At 35.5% G+C, this 16,579-nt stretch overlaps 1 protein-coding gene across 8 annotated transcripts in view; it reads right to left on the bottom strand.

The window, feature by feature from the left end:
• Positions 1-16,579, bottom strand: part of LOC5573780 (protein FAM133A) — a 341,803-nt gene that overhangs the window by 307,123 nt on the left and 18,101 nt on the right. For all 8 annotated transcript variants that reach the window (XM_021841237.1, XM_021841231.1, XM_021841232.1 and 5 more), the window contains exon 2: positions 16,054-16,156. The gene's annotated coding sequence lies outside the window, so the exon portion shown is untranslated. The remainder of the gene's footprint in view (positions 1-16,053; positions 16,157-16,579) is intronic.

The following is a 16,579-nucleotide window of genomic DNA, read 5'->3' as shown; positions in this document are numbered from 1 at the left end:
TGTGCCTCATTGGCTCGTGGATCGAAATTTCCTAAAAAATGTCATTGTAGTACTAAGAAATATCTCTAAAATAAAAATTCGAAGGATCTCATTTCGGGGTGAAATTGATTACCTGACAATGCAATTATTGCTAGCTTTTAAAATAACTCTACATAATAAATTTGACCTCCCTGAATCCGAATACGCTTGCCAAATTTTTAACAATTCAATTTTAATAGATATAATTAATATCAAAATTTCAAGAATTACGCGCAAAATTCCTAAATGTATGCAAATTGATATCTTACAGAAAATTGATTGTTTCAACGGAATGAGCAATTTGCTACGAGTTTTAGTAATGAAATCTATGGGGAAATATCTTGGGCATCCTCACAAACTTTCAGGTTTATACCATGTTCAAATTCTTGGTCATATGTATTTGTCAATACCGAACCGTATATGATTTTGATTCTTTTTCATTGTTTTCCTTGAAATAAACATTCTTTAACGCAAAAAAACTTCACAAGACACAACTTAACAATTGTTATGGGAAACAACGTTCATTCACTGCAGGTAACATTAATATTTGTGCTCCATTAGGAAAAAATAAAATCGAATGCCACAGTTATCATATTCACCCTACTGATCAATTCCACTCGAATTTACGGTAGGTATTTTCGGTGATTTGAAATACAATACCTGTAGGAACTTCTATTTACAATGAATTTTAGGAGGAGTCATTGGAGATTGTTTAGTGAAACTTGTCGAGGCATCATCAAAATATTTCCTGAAACAATTTCATCAAATCATTGGTATACTTTACAACAGAGATGCTGGAGAAAAACTTGTAGTTATCTCTAAAAAAATAATTTAGAAATAAGGCTGATACATGTATTATTTTTCTTTCATGTCACCACGTCTCTCAAAAATTCGGAAAATTTTGAAGGGTAGAAAAAATGGTTTACTCAACTTTCTGTTCAACTCTATCAGGGACGTTTCCAAAGTTAAGGAACCTATGGAACAACGACTCCAAAGACAACCTAAAAGCATGAAGAACGTAAAAATACTTTTTTGTCACTATACAAGAAAAAAAAAATTCACTTGTATTGTATCGTAAGAAAAAATGTACAAGGTCAATGCTTACCAATGCACCAGATTTTTGGAGGTTAACGAATCAAATCTACGATTAGGAATCAAAATTCATGAAGTAAATATTTATAAATTCAAAGCCGTTATCAGACTTAACTTCTTCAAATAGGTATCTGAGTCTATTTAAATATCTACATCAGGGTCGCGTTTTTGCTATAATGTGCCTCAGTTGTCTTATGCAGGAAAATAACTTACAAAACAAATATGTGTGAAGGCCCGTATAATATGAGGGCCCAAAGCCACGGTTCCCCGAGGCCCACGGCCGACTCTAAACCTAGCTAAAGTATTGAAAATAAAGTATAATCAAGGGGCCCTTGTACATCACTGAACCAAGTCTCCTCCTCCTTTTTTTAAATCTTGCAAATTGTCAGTTTGCTATAAACATTGTCGATCTTTTAAAGTTATGAGAAATCCGCACTGCGATTTTGGGGCCCCTAAGATCTCGGGGCCCGGAGTGGGCCGCACTCACCGCACCCCCCTAGCTACGCTACTGTGAAAGGGGTTTTAGTAAATTGGTCTGTTGATGTTAAGTATCTAAGTCTCATGCTAGATAAAAATTTAACTTTCAAAAATCACATTGAGAGCATTCAAGCCAAGTGTAACAAATATATAAAATGTCAGCGGAAAATCGAAACATTATCTCTAGTCTCGCTTTAATTCCAAGTACTCAGTATTTTTGTAAATTTATACTCATTACCAGCACGTGCGCATCAATACATTCCAAAAGCAAAATCACCCCCTCATAATCGTATGGAAGACAAATGGCGACCTTTGCCCAATTCTCCCATTTCAAGTGGTGACATTAGACGGTAATAAACGCCAAACAGGTCGTAAAATCGGATTTTATGTGGGTGAAATATGCAGTTCAATGCTTCAACCCGCGGCGGATGAAATGGTGAAAAAATGAACCTCCTTCTTATTCCACATCACATACCAGCATTGGAGAAAGGCAGGCACTTGCACTGTTTTCATATGGTTCGCTTAATGGACCTACTATACGCGGACCTAAAACCCCGTCTTCGGGCGAATGTGCACAAACGACACGAAAAGTAAAAAAGATTTTTCCTGGAATGCGAAGTCGTTCACACATAATCTCGTGCTCGCGCTGTTGATGTTCGTGGAACTCTTTCTCCTACATTCTTGTATGCGGTCGAATCCCGAGCAGAAGAAAATTGCTGCAGAATACTGAACTAGGTTATTCCATATTCATGCTACACCGTTATTGCAACAATATTTGGACTTACACAGGGGACCAACAGCCCAAACAATTTTAGTTTTACGAATTACTTCCAGGGTGCTATAAATAAACGCACATAAAACCACGGTCAAGGAACTTTTGCCTTCATTGCATCCCCCAAAACCTCTTGTAGGCTAGAACGTGACTAGTTGGCCCACTCTAAAAGAGGCTATGAAGTGTATATTTATGTCACACAAATAAAGCAAAATAGCATTAATGGTAGCTATTTTGAGGCCGCCTGTTCTAGATGAATGTCGCTTCATCTTGAAAATGATTTTATCATAACGTCGATCTTGCCGGATTTATTCCAACGTAAACAAAACAAAATAAGATTGGAAACAAGTATGTGATTATTTATTTCGTAGTGCTTTTTATTTGAAGTGATTTATTTGGATATTGTGCTAAAATTTTTAGTGTCAAGAGAGATTTTCTGTGATATGTGATGAGAAAGAAAAAAATTTACCTGTGCCCCCTCTGAAAGTGGCGTATTTCTCGTTATTTAGCAATTGCTAAAATAAATCGCCAGGTGAAGAAATCAATATTTATTGGTATTATCGGGCAGTAATTGTGTTTTAAATTATACTCAGCCAATTTAATCATCACACCATAGTATTTTATAAGCGAATTCCTGGAGATAATATGATTTGGAAAAATGAAATTGTGAAACCGGAGTGAAATTAACATGGCGGAATCATAATTGATAGATTGCCATCGATGAATGCTGTTTTGTCATCATAAATACACTAATAAGGGCACACTGTTATGCTTCGGCATTTGTGGATGTGAAATTGCCTTAATAAATGGTGGTTGAAGATGATTCAGCTTTTTTTCGCTTTTTATGGTAACTAAGCAACATTCAACAAAGTTTGCAGTTTGGGTATGTTATTATGAAGAATATTCGCAAAAAACAATGAAAACGGACATTAGTAATAAGTGTGACATCAGCAATAAGTGTTTGCAATGCATCGCAATGCATTCGCAATGCAACTGAAGAGCCCAAATACTGATTTCAGAGGTATAAATAAGGTAAGTTATCAAGATTCAAGTGCATGTCAATCAGTTTATGAGCAGCTTTTATGACAACAAGGTGTATTATATAAATCTTTTATCATAGCCGTCATAAATAAGTGTCATTCAGCCACCACTAGCAGTTTAAATGAGGTATTATATCCTGCAATAAAGCTGGTTTTGTAGCCACAATATTTCAACTTTATAGTTTGTCTCTAAAAGGTGTTGAAGACAACTAAAAGCTGACATACAAAATATAATCTTTTAGCAACGTTAAATGTCGCCTCTAGCTATCATAGCATTCACGTAACTGTCATAAAACATTAATAAATCCACACGAATGCCAAATTGCCGTGGAATTGTTACTTGGGAGACGCTATTCGGGATCAGTAGCATCTTAATCTGCAAGTAGTTTTTTTTATTCTTTATCAGTATCATATACACCATTTCTTATAACTAGGTGTCTGTGCTAGGAAACACTAGCATACTAATTTGGTAAAACTTAATAAACCCGACTAAAGGTACAATACAAAACTATATCAGCATATGTTATTATGTTAAATTTTTTTTTCGAACATAGGTTGTTACAAACTTGATGCAGAATGTTGTTAAAATAACTAAAATTATAACAAAAAGTGTATGAATAGTAACATAAACATAACAAAATGTGTTTTAATTCTATCAAAAATATATCAAACCAAGTTATAATGTTTGATACAAAGTATCAAAATTATAATACTGTTCGATATACGATAGTATTGTACATTATTGAAATGCATAACTATCTATTTATTTTGTTACAAAGTTGTTAAAATTGAACAAAAAAAAATATCTTGTAGGGAAATAAAACACATTATGTTTTATTTCTGTTTTATTATGTTCTATGGATAACGGAGCCTAACAAAATTATATCATAATATGATATGCATATCATATTCTGATAAAATTTTATTATATTTTTGTTACAAGCCTTTAGTCGGGAAGCCATCATTTACATTTTATTAACAACATATTACATTTAATTTGCCGTAGCAGTCCAGAATTTTTTTCAGGTGAGTTGAATTCATCATTCAATCAAATATAGTTTCGTCATTTCGATTATTGTCAATGTCAAGTTTTACTAGCAAAGAAATGTTAACATCAAGATTACCATCGATATATGGCTCGAAAATAATTGAATGTGGAGCTGATATGATTGACACGAGTATCAATGGATAATTGAAATGTAACAGGGACATGATCAGAATCAAAATTAACGTGAGTAATCAGTTGGCTATGAAGGTGACTTGAATCGGTTAAGACCAAATCAATCGTAGAAGGGTTTCTAGAAAAGGAAAAACAAGAACGGCCATCAGGGTATTGAAATAAGAAGTATCCTGAAGAACACTCAGCAAACAAAACCCTTCCGTTGGAATTACTTTGCATATCATTCAATGAGCTAAATTTTGAATTAAAGTTACCAATGAAAACAAGTTTTGACTTATTGTGAGCCAATTTCCGCAAGTCAGTTTGAAACAAATTAACTTGTCCACTTGCATTAAAAGTGCAAATGGGCAGCTATGAAAGTATGTTTACCAAGCTGTGTTTCAACAGAAACACCGACAGTTTTAAAAACTTTGGTTTCAAATGACGAAAAAAGTTTATGTTTTGAACGGCTATGAATGATGAAAGCAACTCCATCACATGCTTCATCCAGGCGATCATTACCATAAACAAACAAGTTTGGATCTCTTTTGAGTTTGGAACCTGGTTTCATGTATTAGACCATTTCACAAAAACGAAATGTCTGGGATTTAACCAGTCACCCCCTAGTCCTAATTGCAATACTAAAACAAACTACCAGACAAATTTCAATCCAATTTGGAGAAGATTAGGAGGTGCCTCAAGTCGAATTTGTGTGTTTTGGCTATTTTTTACATTCAAACATTTCTAACGAGAATTTGGAATTCAAAAAATCAAAATAAATTCCACTAGTTGAACGTATTATTTGTACTTTACAACTTTTGAGAACACTGTATGACGATTAGAGATGGTTTTCACCTCATAACATTGATTTCTGATAATTAAAGTACCTGCAAAACATACGTTTCTCAACAGTTTTTGTCCTACGAGATTCTTAATCTCATGCCTAATCATAAAAATTCTACCGTAGTATCATTTCTTTGCGTTTTCTGAACATTATTGTAGTACATGATTTTCGTATCCGAGTTACAGATAAATTGTAAAAAATCGTCGGAAATATGACATTCCTAATTTCCTGGCATCTAGAGCTGCTGCCAAACGGCGCAATTGCTGACATGCTACAAAATTGAACATAGTAGCTTTGCTTTTTCAATGATGGATTATGATTGAAGCATGCAGCTAGCAAATGTCATCAATGCAGTCGTGCTTCAAACAACATTCGCATTTGATGCTAAGCAGTTATATATGTGATATAGCCCTGAGGTCAAGCTTCTCGACTCCCGATCTTGAGGATATTCTTCTTCTTCTTGGCATTAACGTCTCCACTAGGACAGAGCCGGCTACTCAGCGTAGTGTTCTAAGAGCACTTCCACAGTTATTAGCTGAGAGCTTTCTTTGCCTAGGTTGAAATTTTCGCATTCGTATATCGTGTGGCAGGTACGATGATACTCTATGCCCTGGGAAGTCAAGGAAATTTCCATTACGAAAAGATCCTGGACCGACCGGGAATCGAACCCAGACACCTTCAGCATGGCTTTGCTTTGTAGCCGCAGACTCTAACCACTCGGCTAAGGAAGGCCCCTGGTGGATATTACAGATAACTCTCCCTTACTCGATGTTCTGTATCTCGATATTTCCCCTAACTCGATGGAATACGCGGTCCCTTCAATCTAGCATACTTTGATCCCTCTGTAAGTCGATACCTCTCTAACTCGATGTTCCCTAACTCGATGCGATCTGTTTCAGTTTCCTATGCAAGTTTACCTCTCTAACTCGATATTTCCATGAAAATTTTCAAATATTCTCCAAATGTTAATAAATTTCATAAATTTGATTATTATGATTATAGTGATAATAAAATAAAGATTGAAAAGTCATTTCAGGGTGATAAAAAAAATTGATTTTTGAAGACTATGCAAAAAGTGTCACGTTGCTAAATGTACTAAAAAATTAGTATTTTTCCTATTTAATTTACTATTTTGAATGTACTTTTTCGAAATAATCAAAATTTCAAAAATTGAAAAAAATGTGTTCTGCATCTCGATACCTCCCTAACTCGATGGTCCCTTCAAAATCGAGTAAGGGAGAGATGACTGTATGTATGTTGTTATCTGTCAGAAATTAAAAATAATGGATCCATTAGAAAATCGAAATTCAATAACAATTTGATTAGTAAATTTTATACCAACTTGGACTACTTCAGCCATTGTGGTGGTTTTGAACATTGCATCAATCATTTGATTGAATTTTCCTGTTGAAAAATTCAAAATCAGATGGAGACATGTTACTAAAAGTAGGTGGCATTTCTGATGATTTGTTGGGATGTTCCGTTGATGAAGAGGCGGAATAGAAATAATATGTGGCGGCATGAGCAGAGTTGCTACCATTTGATATGAAAAAAAAAAAATGGAACGGTTGACCGTACGAAGGAGCTAAATTAGCTGCGACAACTTGGGCGTAAGATTTTACTTGGGTATTTCCATTTGAACGTTTGACCGACGGAAGAGAATTAGCTTGTGAATAAGCATATATGAAATTTCCCTGATGGATATGCTAACTAAGCAAGCGATCATTAACTGGAACATGAGCATTGTGGAAATTTCTGCCTAGGGAATTCCGGCTACAAAAAAAAACCTTGCCGTTTTTCTGTCTGGTACAAGTCTCAATGATTCGTTTGCGCGAAAGGCAATCCCAAAAGTAAGACTTATGGTTGCTTCCGTCATTTGCACATACAAACATTTTGGTATCTTCCTTCTTCGGACAGTCGTCCTTAGCGTGATAAATCATTTAGCATACATTCGGCAGTGTTTAGTACCATGACCCCACTTTTGGTAGCGACGGCACTGAGTGGAGTTTTGGGAATTTTCTCCAGGTTTCTGGAAATTTTTCCATGTCACACGAACATCGAACATATATCTTGCTTTTTCTTAAGCTTTAATATTATTTAGATCACTTTTGTTAAAGTAAACTAAATAATATTCTTGATATAGCTCTTTCCAACGATTGCCAGATTGGGTTCTCTTTTCATAATTATTAATTGGACTCCACAACCGAAAGTTTAAGCGTCCATCTGCTTTTGGATTGTTTACCGTTAGAACTAGCTTGTTGTTGTTGAATAATCTTATTGTCAAAACTCTAAACTACATTGATAAAAGAACCTATAAAGGTTAGTATAAAATTCTTCAGAAAACCCATTTATTCGATTTATTTGACTTATTTCCAAGGGATTTGTAGCAACCATTTTGAAGAAACCCTTCGATATTCTCTCAAGAATGTTAGTATGAAAAAAATCCTCAATAAATATCCAAGGATAGCTTTAAAACTTTTGCTTCAAATCTATTAAAAATAATCAATTACCACTGTGAGGCTTGTTTGCTATTCAACGTGAATTCCTACTGGACCAATCCTTCTATGCCTACTTGTTATCTACAAATTTATTCGGGATATGTTCCCGTATTCAACAAAAGAATAGTCAATCTTTCAAAAGTTTGAAGTTTTCCCTCGCGATTCTTAAAAAAAGACACGTTGACTCTTTAATCTTTTACTGAGATATTTTGCCGAAAGATCTACTAGTAATTCCTTTTCCCCAAAATTTCATTAGAAATTCAACCACAAAGCTCATAAAAAGTCCTTCAGAAATACGTTCAAAATACATCACAAATTGAGTCAGAAGCTCTTCTATGTTTTTTTCTAGAAATTCTACATCAAATCCGTTTATTATACAAGAATTATATACGAAAAGTGTTTTTTAACAATTGCTCTTGCCTTCGAATCTTCAGAGAAAATGTATCGACAAATACCGAGTAGGTATTCTTCCGAGCATAGCGGTTAAGGAATCTGTGTAGAAACATTTAGCGAAATAACTGGGACAGAGGAAGGGATTTATATAGATGTTTATTTATAAATCAATGAACTTCCTTAAAATAATTATTTAGAAATAGTTTTACCAAACATTGGCAGAATCCATATGGAATTCTTGTTCAATTCCAGGGCGGGATTCCTAGAGGCTCTCTGCAGAATTCTAGGGAATCTAGAAATCAAGAAAGATTTCCAGAATAACTTCTAAAGAAACTTCTGGAGATATTTTTGTTTGTTTTGAATTCGTTAGAGAGTTTCAATATCTGTTATCATTCATCTTATAACCAATCTCTTATCTCAGATTCCACTTTTTGTTGTTTCTCCTTTTTTCGCTTGCTTGCTTGAAGAACTTCGTAGGTACAAAACTCTTCTCATGCTAAAAAAACAACAACAATAGTTACTTGAAAGAATCTAAAGAAAAAAGTAAATTCTAGGAGGAATTTCTCAACAAGTTTTCAAAGTAATGCAAAAATTTCCTTCAAGATATAAATTCAGTTATATCTTGTATTACGAACTTTACCTTTAGCCTCTTTTGTCACCGCAAATATTTTCGCGTTGAACTTTAATGATTCTACCACAGTCATTATTCCTCATACGACAGTTTGTTCGGAATTTCTGCAAGTAGGAAAAATATTTCTACTACAATTTGTTCGTTTTAGTACCATGGGCCTTTGGAGTTCTGCAAAACATTCTCTCAGATATTACAATTTGTACCTACAGTTAAAATTGTATTCGTTCTATCGTCAATCATTGTAAATTATAAAAGACGAACCTTTTGTAGTTAGTTCAAATCTTACTTAAGGTTTTCTGTGTGGTATATCTTCAGGATTTATGTATATTTAAATTTAGTGTATTTTTCCAAATTATTTTAAGCTTTTGTTTTTCTAGAAATCTGAAATAAGTTGGATATGATAGATAATTTGTAGAAAGCCTGATGGAATTTATGGTGAAATTTTTTTAGAAGTTCAAGAATGAATCATTCGGGGTCGACTACACGATCGTTTTGCTACGTTGTATTCTGTTGTGCCATTGTTTTTCTTAAAGAAATTCTCATTAATTCCAGAAAATTCGTAAGTACGTGGAAGACTTTCCTGGAGAAATGTTTAGATGAATTTCTAAAGCATTTTCTGAAGCAGTTTGTAAGCAATTTGATAGGATTATTCGAAACATCTTTTGGTAAGATCAGAAAGCCTAGAGAAACTTTAATAAAAATTTTGGAGAAAGCACTGAAAAAGTTCCGAAATAATTCTTGAATGGATTCCCATTGGAATTCTCAGAGGAATCTCTCTAAAGCACATGGTTGAATGATTGAAAAATTTGTGGTAGAATCCCATGGGGTCTTTTGAATTCTTTGAAAGGAACAATTTTTACTGGATTAAAAAAAATGAATACCTTCCGTAGTGAAAACCGAAATTCAAAAATATCATTGATATGCAGCGAAACGAGACACAATCACAAACAATTACATACACATCTATGAAAACTACGAAATTTGCGAAAATGAAAATCATGATTAATGAGACTGAGATTACTTCTGTAAATAAGAATTTGCTAGACCCCCCCCCCCTAGGCCCCCTCCAGAAAAAATCATGGCTACGCCAATGGATGAAGCTTTCTTCTGCCAAGTTGATCATTGAGGCATTTTTGACATTTCTTCTAAAGACACTTATACTCTATCACTGACGTGGATTACGATGTATGACAATTTAGTAAAAACAGTCAAAAAATCGATTTTGACCATTTTTCAATAAAAAAAAAATATGTTAATAAATATTTTGTCATCAAGTATGAGAAGCTTAACTTTAACAAAGTAAATATACATCATTTACTTGCAAAATTTTCAGATTTATTTATATTTTTGGTAAAAACAGTCTAAGAATAGTATTTTAATAAATCCAGGAGTGGGGCCACGTGGGGCTTTTTTACTGCGGTCGATAGAAAATTTGATGAAAATATGTTAAAAAATGCTTATATTACGGTTGTTAAGAAAATTTTCCGGTTTGCGGTAGCCGCAGAGTTCTACCGCAGCTGGCAAAGTTCTACCGCAGGCTTCGAAATCTTTCTATCATTGAAGAAAACAATTCAATCATAGTATGCTTGAAAGAGAAAACGCTATGAAAAATAGCAACAAACAGCAATCATCAAGACGGTATCCAAGGTATCATTGAAGCCTACTGATGATTTACCAGTGCAAATCAGTGATGTGACAGCTGCGGTAGCTTTTCATTGAACCGTAAAACGGGAAGTTTTCTCTAAAATTGCAATAGTTGAGAAAATTTTCATGAATTTTTATTTTTCAAATGTATTTCTGAAACATATTGCGTGTTGACGAAGTGTTTAGAAGTAGTTATCTCTAAACTGGTGTTCCAATAAACTTTTAAACGGAATTCAAGATAATTTGTCCCATATGTACATATCTACCTCTCTATCTATCCTTTGATTTATATTAGAGTAATAGTATTGTGTTTAATAAAAGCCATATTATACGATACCAGTTTGGTGATGACTTTTTCAAAACACTTCGTCAACATGGAATATGTTTTAGAAATACATTTAAAAAAATATATATTCATGAAAGGTTTCTCAAATTTAATCATTTTTTAACATATTTTCATCAAATTTTCAAACCACCGCAGCATAAAAGCCCCACGTGGCCCCACTTTTCTTTCTTCGGGTTAATGAAACTTATGTTCTTGACTAGTCGTAAACAAAAAATTAGCTGCCGCCATTCGTTGCTTCATGAGTTATCCTAGATTTTGTAAAACACTATTTTTAGACTGTTTTTACCAAAAATATAAATAAATCTAAAAGTTTTGCTAGTAAATGATGTATTTACTTTGTTATAGTTAAGATTCTCATACTTGATGACAAAATATTTTTTAACATTTTTTTTGTATAAAAAAATGGTCAAAATCGATTTTTTGACTGTTTTTACTAAATTTTCATATATCGCAACCCACGCTAGTTATAGAGTGTAAGTGTCTTCCGAAGTAATGTCAAAAATGCCTCAATGAACAACTTTGCAGAAGAAAGTTTTTTGCTAGGACGCTCCTATCAAAAGATAAAACTGATCTAGATCAGTTCTCACTTATCTAGATCAAATCTGAATGTGTCAAAACATAGTAAAAGTTATTCCAAAACACTTTCTCGAAGACACCAAACCTCTAGGGTGCATATCTAGAGTACTAGAGGTTTTGGCCGTCGAAAACAGCGATCTGCCCCAATGTGCGACAGCTGAGTAATTGCGTGGGCGTAAAGTGGGTGGTTGGGTCAAAAAGGTGACCAAACTTTTTTTTTTCATTTTTGACCTTTTTAGGTGATAAACAATTCCAAATCATCCGACAGCAATACTGTCTTTAAGATTTGGAGCTTGTTTAGATGGGTTTCATCATGCACTGTTTTACTCTGGGCCTCGTGGCCGTGCGGTTAGTGCCGTCAGGCATTTAAGCGTATCGCGCCATGGGGTGTAGGGTCAATTTCAACATCAGCCATTGAAACTTTTCGTCAAGAAAGTTTCTCGGCTGTGCCACTGGAGCATGCTTGTCCGTTGTTAAGTTACAGTCTGTGCAGCTATGGCTGAAAACGGAGTCCGTGTCTTTTTTTTTAAGTCCTGATTTAATCAGAACTGCAACAGAAGATGATAAACAGACTCTCATGATGTGCTGTGGATCATAAATGTTACGAAAAAAGATAAGTGAGACTCTCAATTTTCTCAAAATTCAATCCCTAAATTAGAAGCATTTTGACAGTCGCTAGTTTAATTTCGACACAGTTCTTAATATCAAATGAAGATGTAAACAATACCTGGGCTTCTGAACAATACTAAATGATGGAATAATGCCAAAATATGCTATGCATAGAAAGATGCGAGTTATTCATTCCTGCTCGGGATGCGCCGTAAACGTGTGTATATATCTTGATGCGCAATAAATTCAGTGTGATGATGAATGCTCGCTCATGCTCAGCCTCCACTCTATACGACCATTGAACCGATTGCAATCAAACATATATTTTTATGCTACACATGCGTCGTCGCTTTCGGTCGTCTTATGATCCAAGATCCAACCGGGCGGCGGCTGGAGATGATGATTGCCATGTGAAACTGCGTGGGGAACAATCAAGCAATGTTCTCGGAACAATTCCGATTCGTAAATGGATTCGGTTTTTCGAGCAGTAATAACCCCCCCCCCCCCATCCGAAAGAAACAAGTGTCTGAATTGAATTGTTTTTATGTTACCACACAGGAGGAGGCTTTTTGTCTATGGTTCAGAGCAAATCTAAACAAAGAAACCCAAGATGCTTAATGTATGTGCTGTTCATGTTTCAGTAGTTTAGTGCCCGTGGTTCCACCTACGATATGGCTATTAACCCTTTGTCTGTTTGTCTGTATCTTTGTTACTTGCATTCGTATAAAGGTTATTTGTCAAGAGAAGATTTCATTTAATAACTGTGGAAGTGCTCACGAGAACTCAAAACAGGCTCTGCCAGTTGATACGTTAAGTCAGAGAGAGGAATTATCCTAGGGCACAGACAATGTAACGTTTCTTTGATACAGACAGAAGGCCGAAGAAACGCACAGAGATGATTTGAAAGCGAGATGGTGAAGGCGTCCAGGCGAAGAGCGGTCCGAGAAAGTACAAAGACCTATTCTGTTAGGAGCTGTTACGACATCAGCCAACGTAAGTGCAGTAATACTGAATGTATCGACACAGCACAGCATCCGTCAAACGTTGTTGGACGGTATCTACATCCAAGGAGAGAAGCAGTGAAGAAAGCCGGTAGTGGGAAGTCACTCGCTCGGGTCGGTGGTAGTTTAACCAGATTGATACCGGTTACTAAATAATGCAGCTACTTCTATTAGCTATGCTCTTTTGAGATGTAGAATACCTCCACATACACGGATGGATGGAATCTCGGCACGGGGTTTTGGGGGGCCTTCAGAGCCGGAGCGTGAAGCATGATGAGAGATGCCTTTGTCGATGTGCTCATTGCACGTTCATCGTATGAATAGTTGATGGTGGCGAAGCAGACTCCGTATTGTTACAGTTAATGGATATGAAGCGTGGCGATGGCAAGTCAATAGCTGAAGGTGAACATTGATGGAGAGTAGTGATTTCTTAAAGGGGAACTGGATTTGAATAAGCATTGATTTCTTATGCATTTTGTTGATTGGAAACTTTATAGAGTTGGCTTAATGACAAAATTTAGAAAGACAAAACGTCGAATTCCAAAACGTCAGTAATAGGGTAACTAATATAATTAGAAGCCTCAAATCCAACCAGCACTGCAGCGGCAGCAGAATTTTAATACAAAATCTTGCAAATATTCTAAAATGTCGTTACATATACGAGAATTGTTTGGTTTTTATACAGTATTTTCATTGAATCCCTACATTTTTTACATAAGTAGCAATATTATTAGTACAAAGTTTAAAAAACGATTTGCTTTGGGTTGTACCAAGTTCATTTTCAACAAACTTTCAAACACAATGATAAATCATGAAAATACATAAAATTGGATCATGAAGGTTCTTTTACTGCACACATACTGTGCACATAGTTACTGTTTGCACATAAAACTGTAATTTTATGAATTTTAATAGGGTGATGTACTAGTATCCATCGTATTAAGCATTGATCAGTGAGAACTGCAATTTTCCCAGTATTGCAGTGAATGATGCTGATACAAACCGGTGCCAAACAATTCATTCTCAAAACGGCTTTAGCATTGTACAATAACATTTTGATAAATCTTGATCTCTTTTTGGAAATAATGCAAAGAAAATGCATCTTACCGTATTCTCAATCCGTCGTATCGTTTTCAACTCCGTCGCAATCAGTTTCCAGATTCGTCTCACAACTTACGGCTCACTGTGTGTATTGAATGGTTAAAACACAACATATCAACGCTATAATAAAATGTTTTACTAGAATATATAGATCTACGGGCATCTCCCTCCATTCCTTCAGCATGATGGAATATACTAATTACCTTTAAAATTAATTGTTCGTCATCAAAATTCAGCCCAAACATATGAACACAATTCCTTTTGACCGTACAATTATGGCATTTGCTCACAGTACAGCGAAAACAACACAATCAAAGAAATTGTATTTTTACGTCGAGCGTCGCGCACACATTGATGCACACAAGCTTTTTTTCTCAGTACGACGGATAGAACTTTGTTTACATTCTCAATTATACGCGGCGGTTGAGGAAATTTTGTAAAATTTGGTGATTTATTGTAGTTTTACGGCGTGTGATTGGAATGAAATCCTTCAGTGAAGAAGTACGAAGGTTTTCCATAGTGAAAATAAGTGCCCGGCGAAGTAAGTCACCCACGGGGGCGGGAAGAAACTTGTGTTGGAAAGTGGTGTGGCTCAGTCGATCGCTAAGCATTTCTCTCAAATCGTGTTCGTCCATGCGATTTCGGTGAAAAAGTGCAAAGTGGATAATTGAACAGAAGTTATTTACCGAAATACAGTAGTTTTATTGCATTTTTGGTGTATAAGTGTACAAACCATAACAGCTTTCACAAAATAACACTTGGATAATGAATCTATGTTGCAGGTAAGTTTGAATATCCGCCGTAGTGGAACATTTAAAGTTTGATACGACGAATAGTAGCGCTTACGACGAAGTAGAATAAAACCCTAAGAGTAATTAGAAACAAAAATATTCGTTCCTTACAGCATTTTGTGCCACTTTCTCGAAACAGTCTGCATCTGATTGATTTAATAAAAGTTCTGTTATGAACCAAGCGCAGACAATTTTCCACTCTTGTCAAATCAAAAAACTCGGTCTAATTTTCCGCCGTAAAAAGTTTAATAAAACCGTCTCTCATCCGTAATTACTCAATCAAGCTGGAGGTGTTGCTGTGCCCCATCGTCGGCAACCGTCCATACCGTCGTGATTACCGTCGACCATAATCAGCGTTATTATCACCCTACCACTCTCTCTTATTCGATCTCCGCATCAATCCTCCCCCGGAATGATAGCATCGTCAGGATGGAAAAATTAACGATTTTCATATTTTACGTACCCATGTTGTGTTGGTCCCTTTGGATTCCCTGGCCGTGCACTATAGGCCAGAAATTGAAATTTCGTGATGAAAGTCCAATCATTTTTTTATTGAATGAAATAAATTTCTCAGTGTTAACAATATTTCTCGCGCAAATTTTCAGAAAGACCTATCTAACCTTGAGAGGCTCTCTTTGCTTACTTTCTCTTTAATCAATAACCGAGTCACATTAACCTCTTCTGTTGCGCTTTTTTTGTATGAAACGCTAGTCAAGTAAATTGCCTTTCGATCTATAGTGATTAACTATCCAAAAACTCTAGTATTCCACTGTTATAATCGAAAAAGAGCGAGAGAGGAGAGAATGTCTCATTTGTACATTGTCCTTTAGTAATTTTCAGCGTTTGTATTAAACTGATTAAAGTGAAATCTTTATTACCACTACTTTATTGTTTTCGAGTTAACATTATTTCTTGGTTGATATTTGTCCATTATAAAAGTGTTTCTAATTTCGACGTGTGATTTAGATTTCTATCCCATAGTGCCACGTTCGTTGCACATCCCCAAGCAACAAAGAGTCCTGGCAAGAAAAAAAGTTAAGCAACAGCAATGAAAAATTTACCTTTTTATGTGCTCCGAAGATTTCACAACGCTACGCAAGCTTTACAGCAGGTCGGACGTCAAACGGCAGCAACAGAAGCAGGAGTCAGGACACAGGAAAAATTCTGCAACAGAAAAAATGATCAAATCACAACTTTTTCTTCGTTAAGGTTTTTTTTTCTTCCTGAAGGGGTCTTCTTCATTGCGCAGCTTGTCACTACTACTCAGCTCTTTATTTGGTTACTTTCAGTTCAGTCCGAAAAACAGCAACCAGAAGTGGGATATAAATCACCGCACGGGCTCACGGTTCTTCCCATAGGAGCGGTCACGGTGTGTCTGAAACCGAGATCATCAATTCTGAACCCACCACTCAAAAGATATGGTTTCCTAGCACTCATTCTGAATTTGAAAATTTTCATCGAGGGCCTACTAAGAAACCATTTCTTTCGAATAGTGGTTCAGAATTGATGGTCATTGTTTCCCGATAATAACGGTTCAAGACACACCGTGGAAGCCAAGAGGCGTTTCAAACTATGAAAAACGGCGAT

Source organism: Aedes aegypti, chromosome 2 (genome assembly GCF_002204515.2).
Source record: "Aedes aegypti strain LVP_AGWG chromosome 2, AaegL5.0 Primary Assembly, whole genome shotgun sequence".
Lineage (NCBI taxonomy): Eukaryota > Metazoa > Arthropoda > Insecta > Diptera > Culicidae > Aedes > Aedes aegypti.
Note: the sequence above shows the minus strand (reverse complement) of the source record. Positions and strands in the feature narration are given on the sequence as shown.